Raw genomic sequence first — 19134 nt, 5'->3', positions numbered from 1 at the left:
CCCATCACTACTCCACTAACAATTTCCTCAAAATTTGATTTTACTTTTGTCCTATGTATATGGGCCCAGGTTCTCATGGAGGCTGGAGAGCATCTGAACCCTTGGAACTGGAGTTGTAAGATGGCTGGTATGGGTGCTGGGACTTGAGCATGAGTCTCCTGCATCAGCAGCAAGAACTTTCAATCACTGAGCCATCTCTTCAGCCCCTAAAACTGTTTTTAGTCAAGGTCACCTGGGGCCATCTCAGTGCTGAATCCAATTTCTAATTCTGTTTCCACGTCCCTCCACCCACGAGCAACATTTGTTGAGTTTGCCAATGTGGTTACGGTTCTCTTCTCCTCTGTGTGTTTTCTTTCCCAGGGCACCGCAAAGTGCCCCCCCCCCCTGAAACCTCCTCTGTATCCTTCCCTGGCTCCTCGTCCTCTTCTTCACTTCTTAGTGTTGGGTTGCCCCAGAGACAGTCCTTGAATCTTTTCTCCGCTCACCACCACCATTTCTGTAAGGTTTCCACTCTCTTACCCTTCAATGCCATCTATATCAGACAACTCTGAAAGCTTACCTCCACAAGAATGTTCTTCAAACCTCGGACTCAGTTTCTCTACTCTGTTTGTCTAGTAGACACCTTGTCCTTTGCATGCTCAATATTGAATTCTCTGAAAAACTTTATTCTGTTCTTTCTGTAGCCTTTTCCATCACAGATGCTAGAAACAGACTCTTCAAGTATCTCACACCAAAACATTAACATCGGTCTCGGTCTCTTCAATCACATCCCATGTCTGATATATTTACACATTTATCGCTGCCTGGGGGCCAGCCTCCAGCCCCACAGGGCTCAATGGGAATCCACAGAGTGTGCGCTTACTAGACTTTTTTTATCTGAGGGGGTTAAAGGAAAAAGACACTCACTCTCTTTCTTAATGGTTTCTTTCTTAATTCTTCATTTTTCTCTTGTTCTTCTGTATTCTTCCTGTGTTGTTTCTACTGTATACTTTTTTTTTCTACAGCTTATATACACCAACAAAGTTTTTCAGGTAACATAGGAATTACAATGTGGTTACATTCTATTTTTCAAGTGAATGATTATAATGAATACAGGTAAAAACATACTTTTCATCTCCCTTACATGATTAAACATTTTATGTATTACAGGTAAAAAACAAATTATCCCAAGAACCCACACACATTCATATATTTATTAGGAAGCAACTTGTTATAGATTAACTGTGTAGGTAAGCAAGATATTTTTCTCAGTCAGGTCTTTTACTGGCAGGCTACAGTTTTGCATTTACAAAGAAAGGGCCAATTACTTTATTAATTATCTTAGAAGGTAATCTTATAATGAATCTTAAAGGAATTACAAACCTAAACTTCCATATGTGAAAAAGAATCAGTCTGCTCTACTTTAAATCTTTAGGGTACATACCCACTCATCAATAGTTTCTTATATCAGGAGATTGAGGGCAAAAATGAGCACAAGGAATTAATCATCACCTTTGGTCACCAACCAAACCTAGCAAGGAAAAGTATGTCAGCTAGCAACAATTGGGCTGCTTTGTATTTTTGACCCTAACCTAATGAATCTATAGCTCAGCGATGTGTCCTTGTGAACTTTAGGTTGTTTTCTGGGGCTTTTCATCTCAAAGCTATTATCAAAACATCTGATCTAACCTGCAGTTATTTTAAAACTTTGTTTCAGCTAATGATGCACACCAAAACCTGTGAACACACCTTCTAACGTTAAGATTAGAAGAATTTAAACTAGCTGGGCTACTGGGACTCAATTGTTTTTCTTAATCATTAACCTAAGCCACAGTACATACGGCTCCTCGATAGAAATGCGTGTGTTCCTGCTGTGTGACTCTTCCTTGTATTTATTTTTATTCATCAAAACTCTGTATAAACTAACATTGTTATCAATCAGACAACACAGCTTAGGAAGGAATCATCTCCACAATAATCTGCAGGTAAAAATGTTCAGTAGAACAGGATATTTCCATGAGATAAACACACTACATTGCAGGCAGTGGGGATCTCCCCACACCCATTCACACCATTCCAGATACTAGAGAAAGATGGCAGCTGCAAACATGTAAAGGCACAGCAGAAGCAAAAGACATTCTGGAGTCTGTGGTCTCCTGGCTTTGCCTATCTGGGATTCGCCCATGAGGGATTTTCCTCCTGGTGGGCTGACACCCAGAAGTCGATTGCCACCTGCTGCTCCTCTGACATGGCCACCAGCACACATCCAGACTACAGCCAGTTTGTGGTAGCATCACAAGTCCCCACCATCCTTTGCCATAATGAAATTGCTTCCTCACTGGTCTCCCTTTCACTTTCCTCCCTGCTCCCCTACTGCCTGTTTTTAACAGTGCAACCAAAATTATGAATCAAAGTATCAGACATATCATGTCTCCCTTCTGCTTAAAGTCCCGTAATGCCTCCTCACCTCACCTAAAAGCAAAGTCTGTTTTTTAACGATGGCCAACAAGTCACTACATGATTTGACTCCTGGATATTTCTCTGACCTCACCTCTTATTGTCATCCTTCACTGGCCTACTGCTGTACTGCCCACATTCTAGGCATGATCCTGCAATAAGAACTTGGCCCTGACTAATCTCTTTTGTGACATCCTCCAAGCATTTGAATGGTGTATCGCTTGCAAGTCTCTAAGAAATGCCTTGGTATCTTGTTAAAGAGTCTAGCTTGAATCTGAATCCTGCAAGGGCCCTCCAACATTCCTAACCCTCCATACACAATTTTATTGATTTACACATACTTCATCCTATTGGACATGTTCTGGTAAGAACCCTAATATACCAATTTATTTTTTGTAATAGTTACTACTTACTCTTGCCTCACACGAACAAGAGGCTTTATCTGTTTCATTCATAGAGCTGTCATAAGCCCCTCTGATACTGCCTCACACATGGTAGATGCTGAATGAATAAATATTGTGAAGACAACACCATCGATGAATGAAAGACAGGTCAACTTGTATAGAATTGTTAGAGATGTAACAGCTTTTTGAAACCTCTAAGCTGCTTCCTCAGCACAATGTCAAACTATTATTTTACATTCCTCTTGAGCCTACAAGTTTAACTTTTGAAGCCTTTGATTATAAGTGCAGAAGAAGAACCAAGAAATTATAAGTACAGAAGAACCAAGAAAAGAAGAACCAAGAAAGAATCAAAAAGAACTAGAGAGATGGTTCAGAGGTTAAGAGCACTGGCTGCTCTTCCAGAGGTCCTGAGTTCAATTCCCAGCAACCACATGGTGGCTCACAACCATCTATAATGAGATCTGGTGCTCTCATATGTCATACAGACAAGACACTGTGTGCATAATAAATAAAAAAATTTTTAAACAAGGAAGAATCAAGAACCCATACTTGAAGATGTCAGTGAAAGCTCAGAGAAGAGTTGAGTGGGGGTTAGTGAAAAGACAGAGCCATGCCCAGAGAGTTGGACCTTCTCCCAGTGTCCCATCTCCTCTCAGAGAATATGGTCAACATTTATAAAGATACAGGCAGAGCCTACCCATGGCATTTGCTATATTGGGACATCCACTTGAAGGACAGCACGGCAGCATAATCTAAATCACTCCTAATCACAGAAACCTCATTTTCAGTTGTATATCTTATGGCAACACTTGCTCACCCACAAAGTGACACTTGTACAAGTTTATTTGTTTGCAGAAGAGGAAGTAATCCAGAAATCCATCAAACGGGAATTGATAAAAAAAAAAAAAATAGTAGATCATCCACTGTAAAAGAATACTATGTAGCTGTGTAAGAGATAGAGAAATCTCAGTACTGATGTAGAAAGAGTTCCAGAGCTCCCGGGTATACTGATAGGAGAGGGGAAAAAATGAGATTTTGATTAGAATAGATTTTAGGCTGCCTTTATGTTAAGTGGAAGCTTATAGAATATATGTTTGCACCTGCTTTTATATATTAAAAGGATATGCAAGAATCTAATGCAAATGTTCATCTAAGGTAAACAGCAGGGACCAAAACTGTTCCACAAGCAAAACTCCCTGCATACGTACATATGGCCCTTTCAATTAGGCTTCGTGATATTAATACATGGTTAAAAGTATACAGAATATATTAAAGAGTAAAAAATGTAACAATAGCCGGGCAGTGGTGGCGCACGCCTTTAATCCCAGCACTTGGGAGGCAGAGCCAAGTGGATCAATGTGAGTTCGAGGTTAGCCTGGTCTACAGAGTGAGATCCAGGAGAGATACCAAAACTACACAGAGAAACCCTATCTCAAAAAATCTATATCTATATATACAAATTCCATAAGGAAAATTGATACTATCCCCCTCTCCAAAAAGAAAAAGGGACAGAGACAGAGAGAAGGCCCTAGAGGAGTTGTGTAATGGCCATTTCTTCATCTGAAAATTGAAAGGGTATAAGCTATGACCACTGTGCTTCACCCACAGAATGAATAACATTAGGTTGGGAACCCAACAGCTAGATTCGAACTCTGTCTTCCTCACTCTATAGTTGTTAACTGCACCCTCACTTCCTCCTGCTTTCTGAATGGTGGAGGTGATGGAGGAGAACAGTCAGTATGTCCATATGACAGCAAGTGAAAAGTCTTAGGGAGGCATTGGAGGGGCTTAGACTGAGCCCCTTCCCTTCGTGTGGATATGACTATGACAAACATGGACTCACTTATTTAAATAATTAAAAAGAGGACATGTAGGAATACAGAATTAAGATACCATCTTTCCACCCATTATCTACGACCGCACTGAAAACCTGGGAGGAAACCAGTCCCAGCGGAGACTTGTTCCAGACCATGGGCCGACAACTGTAGTATAAAACCACACCACCGAGACAAAGGTGTCCAAGGCAGGACCGTAAAGTCCGGCCAAGCCAATTCCCTGGAGCCCACTTAAGGTTCACAGGGGAAAAGGAACCACGTGTCAACAGCTTCCACGGCACAACCCCAGCAAGGCAGTTCAGCAAGATTTCAGTCCAGATCTGTTTATTTCCTCTCTAACTAAAGCCCTCAAGATAGCCACTGCCTGCTTGTTTGTGCTCTCCCCAAACTTGTATGGGCTACATCACCTTGAAAATAGATACAGACAATGAATACCTACACCCCACTCTCCCCCTTGTTCCCTTCCCCACCCTTCCTTCCTCCCGTTCGGCCTGCCTCGTTTCCTTCCCAATAATTGTCTTAGAGTGCATCGCAAGCACTATTTATTTACAGGATTAAGAAAACAACAGTAGTGCTCAGTACGAGCAGCCAGACACCAAAAGCAGACACTAGATGATCGCACTTCCATGAAGTTACAGATACAAGTCTGATGGACGGTCAAGGAGGCAGGCAACGGAAAGGAACGGGGATTGGGAACAGGTACAAGGGGCCTCTGAAGCACTGCTAACACTCCTTCTTGGTCAGGCACTGATACCTTTAATGGGTTTTCTGTACATTCATCCTACACTATTTAAAAGGCAGACTCGGAAGTGCTTTTGGGGAAACAGATTTCTTATTAGCAAGCAGGGAGTTCAAATGCACAACAACGTTGTTAGTTCCATCCCAAGATCAAGTATGTAGCCTAAAGCAAAACAATCACAGGAACAAACAGACTACTGCATCCTCACATGTTAAAAAGACAGCATCGATGCTTCGATCTGACTATCAAATTACCCAAGTATCCTGAGTGCAAAATCTGACCTGTTCACATTGGTAATGGTAGCCACCCCCTACTAAAAGATCCAACGGATGCAACCTTCGAGGGTGATCAGCATTTGAATTTTGGCAGTGCTGAACGCTTTGAGAGCAGAGGGGAAATTGCGTGCTCACAGAGCTTCTGAGGCATCGCTCAGAACAAAAGCCCATCTGTCAACAAATTGTAATATGGAGCCTGTCTCTCTGCAGAGATTCTGAGCAGTGAGTTATAGGGATTGCCGCTGGGGGTACAGAGGAGACCACTGCAGGTGACAAGCCCCGAGACAAAAGGGAAACTCACCAAGCAGGTAATCTCATGTACTCCCTTTTTTCTTAGGGGAGATGAACGAAGGCCAAAATGTCTGAATTTCGCATTTGAATTCCCTGAGAAGAAATCATCAGGAGTGTGGGCTAAGCCTCCTCATTCCCACTTAGAAATACTGGGTTATAGTTAATACATTCAAATGTGTCTTTTGGTTTTTTTGAGACAATATCTCGTGTAGCCCAGGCTGGCCTTGAACTTAGCTATGTATTTGAGAATGATCCAGACACTCCAGCCTCTACCTCCCAAGTACTGAGATTATAGGCATACACCCTCATACCTACCCAAAAGGTATCCTTCACTCATGCAATTATTGCTAAAAGGACATTTCACAAAGTTTTTAAACAGCAAAGAAAGGAATGTCAAGAAGTCTTTGCTGAACTCTAAAATTACCAACTGTCTGTTACTGTTCTATTGCTATGAAGAGATACCATGACCAAGGCAACTTATAGAAAAAAAGATGTTATCGGAGCATATAACTTCAGAGGGTGAGTCAATGACCATATGGCAGAGAACATGGTAGCAGGCAGGAAGGAATGGCCCTGGAGCAGTACCTGAGTTACATCTGTATCCCTAAATATGAGGCAGAGAGAGAGAAAGCTAGCTGGGAATGGTGTGGGCTTTTGAAACCTGAAAGTCCACCCCCACTTTACACTTCCTCCAGCAAGGTCACACCTCCTAATCCTTCCCAAACAGTTCCACCAACTGGGGCCTAAGTATTCAAATATGTGAACCTATGGGGACATTCTTATTAAAACCACCACACTGCTACTTAGCATTGTTGGTCCATGAATTGTTAATTTTGTTTAGTTCAAGATGTTATCAAAAGGAGAAGTACAAGGTTGGTTTTAATAGTCAACGCTTGCCAAAGGATTTGTGGGTAACAGGTCATTCCTCAGATAATTTTTCCCCTCATTTGGGAAAATGACCTGAGACACTCACTAGCAAGCACAGGTGACCCACAACTATAGGTCCTTTCAAAGATGGTTTTCTTAAACGTGAACTTTGAGGTGGGTAGAATACCCTCAAGGACAAGTGGTGCTCCCCAAAGTAAACGGTAGAGGTTTCCTCAACATTCACCTTTAAGTTAATATCACCATTCACCTGAAAGAAATAGGAAGTGGCTTTCCTACTCCAGGGAGTACATCCACAGTGCTCCTCACAGGAAAATGGTCACTGTTTTGATACAATTGCTCTCTATGTCCATTCCTGAAGATGTAAGACATGATGATGTCTTCCTCACCTGTCCTCATTAGCTGGTCCCTTTCCCTAAAGTAGATACACAGGAGGGTGGCTCAAGCCCTAAGCCAACATAAATGATAGCGTTTAATAAGATAAATGTATTTATGTTTATGGTTTCTTGATTTACATAAGTGAATCTTAACGTTCATGCTGTTCTCCTTTCTCTAGTGGATGATTGACAGGGAAGCCTTCCAGTAGTGTAAGGACAGGGAAGCATCCTGAAGTGTCTCAGGAGTGCCCAGGAGGAGACAAGAAGTCCCACTGGTCTGCCATACCACAAATTAGGTGGTGACATTATGAGTGTAGTGATAGTCCCTGAAAGTAACTAGGAAGAAAGGAGAAAAAGCCTGTGAGAATCCCATCCATGTATGTGTCCCTATGTTTTAAAATAGTCTCTCTGGCCCTTATTGATTCCAAGTGTTGATAAAGCAGTTTTGCTGACACAGAGACATACTGGAGACAATCTGTTTCAGTACAAGGTGCTCCAATTTTTAGAAAATTAATCCCTAAATTGATTCAATATCAACATTTTGATTTCAAAATATAGGTCATAATTTATTATTTTGGAGTCAGTAAAGACAAGGAACAAACAGAACAATCCACTTCCAATTTCATACAGCACTTTCAAATTAAATATTCTGCATATATTCTTACAGAACCAACACATTTGGGGTTCTTTTCGGTTTGAGACAGGGCTTCTCTACAGAGTCCTGGCTGCTCTGCAACTCACTTTGTAGATAGACCAGGCTGCTCTTGAACTCATAGAGATCTGCCTGCCTTTACCTCCCAGAGTGCTGAGATTTTTTAACAAATAAAAATGCAAAGGTGCACTGGGCATGGTGGGGTACGCCTTTAATCTCAGCACTTGGGAGGCAGGAGCAGGAGAATCTCTGTGAGTTCGAGAACAGCCTGATCTACAAAGTTAGTTCTGGGACAGCCAGAGCTGTTACACGGAGAAACCCTGTCTCAAAAAACTAAAAAGAGCAAAGTGCAAGCTGAGGACATAGTTTGGTAATAAAGTATTTGTCTCTCTCACACACACAGGGTCCTCAGTTTGATACTCAACATCAGAAGAAAAGAAAAAAAAGAGAGAGAGATGAGACACCCAATTAAATCTCAAATTGAATTTTGGACAAGCAATGAATAACTTTTAATATGTTTGCCTGTGGAATATCTTCTATATAATTACATTTTCAAGTATTCATTGTCAATAAGGAATTTAAATTTAACTAGATCTCCTGTATCATCTGGTAACCTCACTCCTGGTTCTCTGTCTAGCTGAAAATGCTCTCTTCTTGTCCTCATTTCTCATTTGCTTTTACTACCATGTGCTGCAAGACTGGACTCATCCTTAAACCATGGCCCAGAGCTCCAGAGCAGACCAGAGCTCCAGAGCAGACCAGGGCTCCACCACCCCTTCAGCATTGTCGGCCACTTCTACCCCACCCATGATGATTGTGCCCATCACAGACCTATGACTACCAGAGAATCCACATACTTAAATCCTACTATACCAGAGAAGATAGGGCAGTTCCCAAATGAAAGAGAATAGACATCTCCGCTGTCTCTAAATGGGTCACCAGGAAATAGCTGTCCAGTCCTCCCCTGATACAAAAGCAATCAGCTCCCAGAGACTGGAATGTTTCAACTTAAGCACTCTGCATGCTCTAATAACGACACAAAGGATAATGCCGCTGGTGCTTTCCGTAGTAAAAACACTATATTTTTAGTATTTAAACTGCACTGTAAAGTATTTGTTATTCAAATATTTATTTATTTTAGCTCTGCCAAATTGTGGTTTAATCTTCAAGCTTCCGAGGTAGCCACAGCAGGCAGATTTCCATCTAACACATCATGTTGCTGCTCAATTAATTATTCATCAACAGGATCCTGTGAGCCAGGGTGCAGGCAATGGATCCATTTATTTTGACACTTTAACTAGCAGTCTGTTAGTTAGCAGTCTTGGAGGTGTTGTTAATCAACTGAGTTCAACTAGTTGTTAATGAGAGGAAACACACACAGTTCATAGGATGTAGAGTTGGCTTCTATCTTTAACTCCTACAGAGCAGTGATTGAGGGAGGAAAGTGGCGTAATGGGGAGACAGAAATGATACAGCAAAGCCAGAAGAACTGAGCAGTGATGGGCATCAGGCACTCTGTGTATTCTGATTCCTCTCACCAGACTCAATACATTTCCATTGGCTATCATTTGTGTAAGCAGCCCTAGTTAGACAGTCATAATGTGTTCATCATTCTGTAATAGCCTTTTGCACTTAACAGGATATCCTGAAGATTTTCCATGTTAGCACTTGAATTTTCGCCTCACTGGTTTTACAACCTTATTCCATGTCATTGTAAAAACATACCGTTTATTTAGTCCCTATTAAGTTTTTGCCTTCTTTGTTACAATTACAAACAACTCTGCACTTAATATTCTCATGTATTCGTACGCATAATCAAAAGTTTTCAAAGTGTAGTCGATGGATAAGAGTATTCGTTTGTTTAGAAACATTCAGAGTCCAACCCCAAATGACCAAATACTGTGATCAGACAACACAAAGGCACCCCAAAAGTCTTTGATCCTATTAAATTTTGGGTGATTTCATTGAAAGTCACTTGTTGCCTCCCTGTGCTCACGTGACATGGAAAAACAACTTCCTGTTTATTTCAGGGTGATTATGTGAAGTGACGATACTGTAAAACATCCTTGGCATTAAAATACATTAACAATGAAAAATTACCAAAAGGAATGGACTGTGGGTCCTAAGTGTTTGAACTGCAGGAGACTGGAACGGTAGGTTCTACTTATGTTTGGAGGTGTGTGTGGTCTCTAATCTGAAATCTGTTTCAGTTTTTTTCCACACTAGAGGACATGGAAAATGCCATCTCAATAAAGCTTAAGCTTTCAGAAGTTCTTAAAGTCAGAAAAAAAATCTAAAATTAAATTAAATAAAAAAAAAATGGAGGGCTAGAGAGATAGCTCAGCAGTTAAGAGCACTTGCTGATCTTGCAGAGGACCCAGGCTCAATTTCCAGAACCCATATGGTGACTGACAATCATCTGTAACTCTAGTTCCAGGGGATCCGACATCCTTTTCTGGCCACCACAGCTACCAGGCATGTATACATGGTGCACATAAATACATGCAGACAAAATACTCATACACATAAAATTTTAAAAATTAAAAATAAACATAAGGAGATTTGGGGAGGTATTTCAGTTGGTCAAGTGCCTAGTGTGCAAGCATAAGGATGGAAATCGAAATCCCCAGAACTCACAAAAAAAGCCAGGTGTAGAAGGGTGCTCTTGTAACCCCAGAACCTTCAGGTGGGTAATTGAAGAGAGGCCAACCCCTGTAACTCATTAGTCACCCAGTCTAGCTGAATGCATGTGTATTAGTAAGGGCTCTCTAGAGTCATAGAACTTATAGAATGAGTCTCTCTCTCTTTCTCTCATCTATCTATCCTTATCCATATCTATATCTATCTATATATATTGAAATATATATTGTAATGATTATATATATTATTGGAATGACAGGCTGCAGTCTAACAATGGCTAGGTGTGAACAGAAAGTCCAAGAATCTAGTAGCTGCTCAGTCTCATGAGGCTGAGTATCTCAGCTGGTCTTCTGAGGAAGTAGACTCCAATGGCAGTGAAGGGATGGATGTGCTGCAAGGCAAGAACAAGCAGGTAAAGAAAGAATGAACCGAACCCTTCCTTCTTCCATGATCTTACATAGGCTTCCAGCAAAAGGTGTGGCCCAGGTTAAAGGTGTGTCTTCCTGCTTCAAGACCTGGATCAAAAGCCTGTGTCTTCTAGGCTCAAGATCTAGATCACAAGTGTGCCCTCCATTTCTGGATTGTATTCTTTCCAGATATAGTCAAGATGACAACCAAGGAGAGCCATCACAGCATGCACTTCAGATTCAAGTAACCCTAACTCAAATAATAAAGATGGGGAACTAGAGAGATAGCTTAGTGACTAAGAGCTCATGTTGTTCTTGCAGAGGGCCCAGAACCCATGCTTCCAGAGTATCTCATGCCTTCTTTAGGCACCTGCATACATATGGTGCATGTACATACAACCAGGTGCACAAGCATATGCACATGAGTGTGCACACAAATACATAAAATTTTTTATTTATTTATTTATTTATTTTGGTTTTTCGAGACAGGGTTTCTCAAATACATAAAATTTTTAAAAAATATTGCTGAATGGACTTGGCATTATACAGAATCCTAATGACTTACTGCTATGCACATAGATCAGTGAATCTCTCAACCCTCATCAGATGGCAGTTAGCACAGAGATCTACAATGTTCAATGTGCTGAGAATAAGGGACCAGAGTTCTTAGCCCTACGTGGGATATCTATATCACACCCCTTCCGCAAAGGCTTGGGAATGCATGCAGAAGAGGGCTCAGAAAGATTGTAAGTGGATGACTTCAAGGAAACAGTAGTGTTTTCCCAACATAACAAGGCAGATGCATACACAAACACACGCACATTTTGAGTGGTTTACCTGGAGGGTCACTCTGACCTTTGTCAATGAGATCTGAGCCATTCTTAGGCTATGGTTGTTATAGTTGTCCATTTACTATTAAAGATAAATGAAGGAGTTTCCAGACCACCTTGGGGTGAGACAGCAGCCCTGCCTCTTAGTGATCATCAGGATTTCTTACTCTTGCTGGGAAGGGTGGAGGCTACTCCCCCCTGCATGGCAGACCTTGGCATAAATGTCTGGCAACAATGTAATTAGAATTAGTAAGGCTTCTGCTGAGTTTTCTGGAGGAAATGTTCCTTCTGGAAACTGAGACCTTCCAAACCTAGAAACCTCAAGGTATAGTAAAAATGATGCAAAGATTCTTGAAAGGATGATGTAGCCTGATGTAAGCAGGGTCACGTCTGTTTCTGTTCCTTGGTTCCCATATTCACAATGCTGCCTATGCAGAAGCTGTCCATGAAATTGATACTGACTGGGGTTGGACACTGTGTCATGGAGGATGAGGTCCATCTCTAAGCTGTGTCCTCACTGGTAATTAAAAAAATTGTTTCATCACTTTATCAGACTTCATCATGTGGGTGTTGGCAGTCTGTGATAAGGCCAGTGGGGACTATGATCATGAGCCTTCCTGCTACACCTCCTTGACTTTACCCAGGTTCCTCAGTCCAGTGGAATGCTAAATAGACTCCTGGGCCAGTGAGCCAGGCACGCTGTAGCCCTTTGATAGTCATGCTGACAGATGCCTCTAGGCAAAAATGACAGTCTTGGTGCCTAATGTACATGTTGACTCAGTCAATACCCATCACTGACTCTTCCAAGATGGAAGGTGTCCAATGTAATCATCTGCCACCAACTGGATGGTTGATCTCCGTTGAGGATGGAGCCAAGCCAGTGGCTCAGTGTGGATGGCTGTTCCTAGACGTCTGGATATTTATCAGTAGCAAATTAGCTTCAGTAAGAAGAGTTCCATGGTATTGGGTCATGCGTAATTTCCACTCTGTCACGATGACATGTAGCGTGTGACTGGTGTCAGGTGACCAAGCCCTTCTGCCTAGTTGGTGGTTAGTTGTTTCTTTTGTGCCAGAGGCTTGCTGTATTAACACAAAGCTTGTCACACATCGTACTCCTCTTATACATCTTCCACATACTTCTTCCCTAGACTTCTTAATTCCTAATCCTACACTCTTTCTCCTTCCCAGTCATCATCAGCCGAACATGCCACTTATCACTGAAAGCGGGCTTCCTGGCTCTTTTACTGTATACTACTTCTTTTTCTACATAAACCATATGGCCATGTATCCTCTCCAATATCTTCACTGTTTTTTTTTTTTTCAGGGTTACCCCTGAGTGGGGCTGTACTGAAGCAGTCCATTTTCAACTTAGATCTACAGAAAAGTCAACTCATCTGCAAACGAATGTGGCCTTTAACTCCTTTATCCGCTGGTCCGAGAAGTCTCCTACCCACATGCAGTCATAGGTGTGACCTAAGGGACAGGTGCTGGCTGCAAAAATGGCAGGGAAATGGCCAATGTCACCTGCTCGCGCTGTTCCCTGTGTCCTTGATGTTGCGCCGGCGCCCAACCTCAGATGTTGCTTTCATCCTGCTATGAATATGATTTTATGCTGTGCTGACTCTCGCCATAAGAAGCAAGATGGTGAGGGGTGGGTTAAAGGGCAAACAGAAGATGTTCAAGATGTCCTGGCACCCTACCCAGCAGCATGGGGGCAGAGCCCTGGAGGGACAGCAGAACTGGTGTCCCCAGAAGACCATTTCACAATTATTCTCCCCCAATTAACCAGTTAGTACAGCAGTAGGTAAAAGTCCGCTTCCCGGGAGTAGAACACGTAACTGGGCAGCCAGAAGTCAGCAACGCACTTAAGGAAAATTCTGTTTTTCCCATTGGAAAGCCAGGAGGGAACCAAAGCATTTCTGCTCTAATAAGCAAGTTGAGCTAGATCCTCCAGGGCCAGGCGAAGTTAAGAGCAATCAGCGAGGAGGAGGGCTGATTTTAAAACCATGAATGTCCCATGGCTGTCCGGGTCCCATGCTGTCCAGCAAAACTTCCTGTTAAGGCCAGAATGTTCTACAGCTTCCACTGGCTACATGTGGCTCCAAAGTGTTCTGAGATGTGGCCGATGAGGCAGAGAAACTGAGTGATCTGACTTATCCGATCTCAGTGAATTTACATCTAAATGGCTGCAGGTGGCTTGTCGCACCTAAGTGACACAGAGACTAGGGGATGTGTAGGTCTTGATCCCAGGGATGAATACCTATGGAGGCAGCCCCCCCCCCAAGTCAATGACAGCATCTGACACTTTCAGGTGAAAACACCCAGTGGGTGGGTGTGGGTCAGGCTTTAGAGCCACGGAAGTTCAGGCCAGCACTCACTGGGTATTTAATCCCCAGCAAACTGAGATTGAATTTAGAGCAACAGTTAGTTTATAGACTCATTGTAGGTGTTAACAACGGAGCATCCTGTCCACTGCGGTCACCATGCCCATCCATTAACACTGCCTCTGGTCTCCGGCACAAAACTCACCTTCCGAACTTCACCTCTCACCTCCTGCATTTCCAGAGCTAATCCCCAGAAGAGCACCCCTCCCCGCAAGCCTAGATCTTCGGTGGGAGCTGGCTGTCCCACTGTGAAAGATAAAGGAGGCTAACAGCACCGCCTGGGCTGGCTATTCACATTTATTGGCCTCTGAGAGCTGAAGGCATGGATGACTGAGCGTCAACGTGGGGGCTACTCTAATTACTGTTTAGGGCGTGAAAAATGGAGTTTGTTCTATAACCTCATAAATACGGCATTTCCTTCCACACCATCTCTAACTACCCCACTGGCAAAATTACCTAATAAAAATCAGCAGCCTCGTCACGTCGTCGGTGGAAGTGAGAGTCTCACCTGCTTTTTGCTGCCAGTTCCCAGGAGTAAGAGGCTGAGGGGAGGCTGAAGTTATCAGCGGAGAGCCCTTGTCTAGGATGACGTAATCCCCACAAGGCAAGCCGCCAGGAGCCGGGGTTGGCAGCTCACCAGGGTTTGCTGGGGGCTGACTTCTCTGTTTGTTCGGCTTTTTAGCAAGTTGCTTTTGTTTTGGTTTGGGATGTTGGGAGTGATGTTCTGAGCTATGCAAGTATTCCCAGGTCCGCTTTCGAGCCTCTTAAGACGGTGGAGAAGAGAGAGAGAGCTGCCTTTGTTTGTGATTAGTAGTGACCTTGTTATTTGTGTGGCAGGAGGTGTGGGCAAGTTCAGAGGTTCGAGTTTTCATCTAGCTCCATGATGGGTCCTTCTGATGAATTTATGTCTTAATTTTTCATCCACGTCTCGGCACCACACATCATATCAATAAAGGAGTCCATAAAGAAAATTCATGAACCTGGCCTAGGGATTTGAAGCAGAGAAGCCTTGCTGAGTTCCACGGACGGATTGCTGCCTCAGAGCCTCTCACCTTGTTCTTTCTTATTTCCTATGCAAAACCTGGTAATGAAGGAGCAAAGTAGGTCACTCCCAGCCGCACCAGACGGCCGACCGCAGAGGTGCTGCGAAGGAAATTCCACAGCCTGTCGTGTCCACTCTAAGGGGACACTGTTACAGCTTTTCTTTTGCTGATAATCCTGGGAATCAAAGTCCTGTGAGCGGACTGATTCTTCCATCCTTGTCAAAGCAACGGTAAGAAGGTGGCGCTCCCAAGCATCTCGTGTGGAAAATGAAAAGTTCTGGGAAACTCCTGGCCCCAGTCTGATGTTATTCTTGAATCACTTTCTGCTCTTTCTTGGGATTTTGTTCTCTTAGGAGAATTAATAAAATAGCACCAGTTAGCTCCTTCTGATCTCCTTAAAGTCACTTTCGGCGCTTTAAAGGAAAAACAAAACACAAGAGTTCAATGGCCTTTCTTCATATTTAAATCACTTTACCAGTTTGCAAGTTTTGAAAAAAAAAAAAAAACAGAAAAAAACAAGTTCTGACAATTTACCGTCTTAAAGTGAATCCCAGTTGGTTCCCTGGAGAGAGGGAAAAGTAGCAATGATCACAGTCAGGATTTCTTCAAAGACAAATATAACGAATGAAGGCTTGGAACAAGCGGAAAAAAGGAAAGATGGCATCCTAACCAGGCTGCCTTTGGTCAACAATTGTAAATTCCCTTCCCATTGTCTCTTCTCTCACCCCCATTCCGGAAGGCCACCTGAAGGGCAAATCATCCTAAACTGATGTGTTCCCCACCCCCACCCCCACAAAAAAGTGAACGAGTGTTTCCTGGGAGCTCATTGTCTGTGCACCTTTGTTTAGGATTTGTCCCCCCGGCAGGCTGGACTAAGAGTTTCATCCCCCACAGAAAGAGGATGCCCCCGCCGCCACCACTATCCCGCCACCCCCTTCTCTCTATATTCCTGGTAGCAGCCGTGACGTCAGACAGGGTATGTATAGCACTGGCACATTGGGTGTCCCCATTCTCAACACCACACCAAGATCCTGGCTTTTCTTCTATTGTCACACCAGGCTGAAAATATCTTCCGAGCTTAAAGTGGAGCAGCTGGGCAGGTTCCCAGGAACAGCCAAGCACCCCTCAGTGTTGCTGTCCTGTGACTACCGAAGTCCTGCACCCCACCCCACCCCCAACCCCACACCCCACACGTTTCACGGGACTTCCTCTCTAGAGTCCAGGATGACGCTTCCCCCAGAACTCTAGAGGGATGCCATAACGGAACAGCCCCTGGCTAAGGCAGGCATGGGTCCCAAGCACAGCTCCTCCCAGAAGGGGCGATCTCTACAAAGCAGATCTCTTAACGTCTTTGAACTCTCACCTCTCCTACACTTCATTGAGATACCAACACCTAGTTCAGAGAACTGATACAAAGCTCAAATGAGATGACATACAAAAAGCTTTGTGCCAGGCATGGCAGCATGCTGGCTCACGCCTGCAATCCCAGCACCTGGAGGAGGATGGACACTGGAAGCTGAAGAGCTCAAGGCCAGCCTCAGCTATACAGGGAGTTCAAAACCGGCCTCAGCTCCTTGAGACCCTGTCTCAACAACAAGCAATAACAATAACACTAACAATAATAAAAGCTCCTAACCTCAGGGGTGACAGAGGCTTCGACAAACACTGGTGCTTTATCTTGTTTCTGTTCTCTTGAATAAAACTTTCAATGAATTTCTCCACGAACTAATTGCATACCCTCGATCTCTGTTCTATGTTTCTCATACATAAAGAAGGACAAGACAGGAGGAGCAGAGGAATCAGTGAGACGAGTGCCCATCCAGCTGTGCACAGGAGGCACTCAAGTGTCCTGAGCCCCACTGTCCTCAACTACAAAATAAAGACGGAGGTGGGATTTTGAAAATTAGATGAAAAATGAGCTGGTATATGACTGAGGACAAGAAAGGAACTGGGAACAAGGAGTCAGCCCTCAAAGCAGCCTGGGAGATCTGATCAGTCCATAATATGCCTAGAAGAGCAAGAAGGTGCAGGGTGATGGTGGCGCACACCTTTAACCCTGGCACTCGGGAGGCAGAGGCAAGTGGATCTCTGTGAGTTCGAGGACAGTCTGATCTACAGTGATTTTTCAGGATGCCCAGTGCTATACAGAGAAACCCTATCTTGAAAAAACAAATAACAACAACAACAAGCAAGAAGGCTGTCCTTGAGAGACCAGCGTGTTGCCTTCTGACTCCTTGGAATGCCCAGTGACTCAGGATGGAAGAAGATACACAATTCAGCCAGCGGAAACGCTGCTAGGCAGATGGTCGGTAGCACCACCAGCAATATACAAGCACTCAGAGGAGGCTGGAGATGACGCTTCCCCTGAAGTTCTGGCATGCTTGCTCAGTAGAGCCACAGTGAAGAGGAGGAGTAGGGAGTCAGGAGAGGCTCACGCAGGTCACACCACACAAACACCTTCCTGTGGGCTTGCATCCACAACTAGTCCCTGTGAAGAAGTCATACCACCAGGATTCTTCAAAATGCATCTAAGCGTAGATTGTGAATACCTTAAGGGACATCAGTTTCAAACCATACCTTTTCAACAGACATAGAGACCACATTGAGTGACAGAAAGGTGTCTACCCCCTGCCTGGTTCCCTTTCACCCGAGAAAGTGATCCTCCTTACAGAGCTGAAGCTGCTGAAGTCAGCCAACCTTGGGACACAGATCATCACCAGGACCTTGAAGGAGGTATCAATCAGAATGGATAAAATGTCTTTTCTAGTAAGTGTTTTCTTCATCTAGACTCTGGAAGACACCTGGCCGGCAGTCAGAAGCAGGGTGGTCCTGGAGAACCGCCAGAGACCCACCCGTTCAGTGCCCAGCACAGAATCTAAGCAACAAAATTCTTCACATTTCTGAAAAAGGTGTTGGCTTTCAAACCAAATTCAACTTAATTTCCCCTTGAGATAGTTGAAGGCTGCCTGTTCATGAGGAGGTAGTGTTATGTTACGTTTGAGGCCTTTGGCTGGGGACCCAAAAGCTTTTTCTCCAGCCCAGGTATCATAGGTGTAATGTCTGGAGGTAGAGGAATGAAGGCAGCTCATTTATCCTGAGAAACCCTTCTTCATTCCCTAACAAACACTTGACTTCAAATCCAGCCATGATCACATGAAACGAAGCCAAGTATCTTTTGCTTGCAGATAAAAAAAAAAAAAAAAAAAAAAAAAAAAAAAAAAAAAAAAAAAAAAAAAAAAAGGAAAAGAAGCAAGATTAGTCCTAAAATCTATTTCTTCGCTATTAGAGCCCTCTGATTTTTACCTCGGGTGGAATGGCTATGCACTGGCGTACAGCTCCACAAGAGTGGAAAGTGAAAGGAACATAAAGTAGTATAGGAGCTTTTCCCCCAGGTGCCATGACACAGGAAACAAAAGGTTTTCTACAATTTTCTCAGAGTCTAACTCTGACCAAGCTCATTCATCTAGAACTCAGGGCCCACACTGCGCACCCCACATTTCAACTCTGTTCCAGTCACCACCCACCCTACCCCCGAGTTCTCACAGTCAGACCTCCAACTGGGCGGGACTCAGGGGTGATTCACACTGTCCAGTCTTTCTTTACTATGAATGGTGAAAGAACAGGTGATACAGGAAAGTGTCACCATTGAGACCCTCTTTCCTTCCTTCCTGAGAGTGCACAGAGCCTCTATACACAGGTAAAGAAACTGGGCATGGTTCTACTAAGTTGGGTTTTTCTTTACTTCTTCATCTGGAGGTACAGTCAGAATGAATATTTTCTCATTCTGCTGTTTGTTTGTTTGTTTGTTTGTTTCAAGTCATGGGTCTCACTATGTAGCCTTAGCTGTTCTGAACTCACTCTGTACACCAGGCTGGCCTTGAACTCACAGAGATCCACATGCCTCTGCCTCCTGAGTGCCGGGATTAAAGGTGTGCA

This window comes from Peromyscus eremicus, chromosome 19 (genome assembly GCF_949786415.1).
Source record: "Peromyscus eremicus chromosome 19, PerEre_H2_v1, whole genome shotgun sequence".
NCBI lineage: Eukaryota > Metazoa > Chordata > Mammalia > Rodentia > Cricetidae > Peromyscus > Peromyscus eremicus.
The sequence above is the reverse complement of the archived record's forward strand: the minus strand, read 5'-3'. Positions refer to the sequence as shown.